Source organism: Mus caroli, unplaced genomic scaffold (assembly GCF_900094665.2).
Source record: "Mus caroli unplaced genomic scaffold, CAROLI_EIJ_v1.1 scaffold_25277_1, whole genome shotgun sequence".
NCBI classification, from domain to species: domain Eukaryota; kingdom Metazoa; phylum Chordata; class Mammalia; order Rodentia; family Muridae; genus Mus; species Mus caroli.
In genome coordinates, this window is record NW_018390951.1 from 1 (window position 1) to 1,945 (window position 1,945).

General features: G+C 41.4%; 1 pseudogene; it reads right to left on the minus strand.

Annotated features, from left to right (window-relative positions):
- Positions 1-1,196: 1,196 nt before the first annotated feature.
- LOC110288905 lies at positions 1,197-1,486 on the minus strand (annotated as a pseudogene).
- Between the last annotated feature and the right edge of the window lie 459 nt (positions 1,487-1,945).

A 1,945-nucleotide genomic window follows, 5' to 3' on the forward strand; every position in this document is an offset into this window, starting at 1 on the left:
ACTAATATGAATAAGGCTGCTTTAAACATAGTGGAACATGTGTCCTTATGGCGTGGTGCAGCATTTTTGGGTATATGCCCAGGAGTGGTATAGCTTGGTCTTCATGTATAACTATTTCAAATTGTCTGAGGAACCACCAGATTGATTTGCAGAGTGGTTGTAAATGTTTGCAATCTCACCAGCTATGGAGGGTGTCTTATGCCTAGTCTTACTACGCCATGTTATGCCATGTTTGGTTGATATTGTTGGGCAGTCTGCTCTTTACTTTTCTTTTCTTTTTTTTAGAACAACTCAGCAAAATAAAATTCTGGTTTATTGTTGGACATTGTTTCACAAATACGTCAAACAGTCCAAAAAAAAAAAAAAATCTCGAACAAAAAACAAACCAAGCCAAACCAACCAACCAACCAACCAACCAACCAACCAAACAAACAAACAAAAAACCCCAGCAACTTCATAGACAAAAAAGTGAAAAAAACTTTTTATCTTTGGCCTTTTTAACCATCTCATACAAAACAACTACTTATAGTACAGCTAGGTACATACCCAAAAAAGTTACTGGAATGCTCGGAATAAGATTGCTTTTTTGTTGTTTTTGTGTTTTTTACAAGTTTTTTTTTTTTTTTTTTCTCCTTTGAGCTTATAATGAACATGGTCACACCACAAGTAAAGTCTGAAGCAGGACAGAAACGCTCTGAAGGCTGGTTTGGTTACCCGTTATCATTAAAAATGGCTGACTTCAGCTGGGCGTGGTGGCGCATGCCTTTAATCCCAGCACTCAGGAGGCAGAGGCAAGTGGATTTCTGAGTTCGAGACCAGCCTGGTCTACAAAGTGAGTTCCAGGACAGCCAGGGCTATATAGAGAAACCCTGTCTCGGAAAAAACAAAAACAAAACCAAAAAACCAAAACAAAAAAACCAAACCAAAACAAAAAAAAATGGCTGACCTCTAACAATATGTACAAAAATATAAAATGTAAATAAAAATACAAACAAAATTTCATTTTAAAGTATTTTTAAGAAAAAAAAAAAGCAGGGCCTGGGGAGTTCTGGTACTTTTATTCCCTCCCAAGTTGTCAGTTCAAATTGTGGTTTTGGTGGGGTGATAGAGAGCCAAGTGATATGTGGGTGGCACTGCCCTCTGTGGGTGGGCGGGGCCTGTTTCTCTACTCAAGGGTGACCATGTTTAAATTCTGCTTCTTGGTGTCGACATCATCATCCTCATCATCCTTAGCTACCCACTTGACCGTAGGAGCCTCAGCTTCCTCATCTTCATCTCCACCCTCTTCCTCCTCCTCTTCATCCCCACCTTCTTCCTCTTCTTCATCTACTTCATTGTCAGCCTCCTGCTCCCCATTTCTCTCATTTTGAGTGTTCCTATTAGCAGGTGCATCTCTTCCATTGTTTGCCTCCTCCACAGCTTCCTTCTTCTCCTTCAAGTCCTTGGTTGTGATCTCGGAGTTGGTGTCCACTGTCGCATCTGACATGGTGGGGCATGCCNGTGATCTGATGCAGCAAGTGAGGAATTAGTTCGAGGACTCTGGTGAGGAAACTGCCAGAGTCCGTGTTGGAGGAGGCAGTGGGCAGCAAAGGTGACTGCAGTGAGCGCGGAGCACGAACGACCAGGAACTATGCAATGATTGCTTTTTGGAGGAGCCAGTCCAGTCTGCTCTTTTCTAAAGGGGGAAAAAGTAGCAGCAGTGGATCAGAGGGAGCGGGGAAGTTGTGGGGATATTTCAAGGAGAGGAAAAAGGGGAGGCTGCTGTTGAGATAGATTGTATGAGAGAAGAATAAAGAAAAACCAGAAAAACAGAGAAAGAAAAAAAAAGTTGCTATTTTGACTAGGTTGGCTGTCCAATAAGTTTCTGAGTTTCCTGACTCTATCCTTTCTGTTTTAGTTACTCTTCTATTTTTGTAATTAAGAACCAGAACCAAGACACTTCATT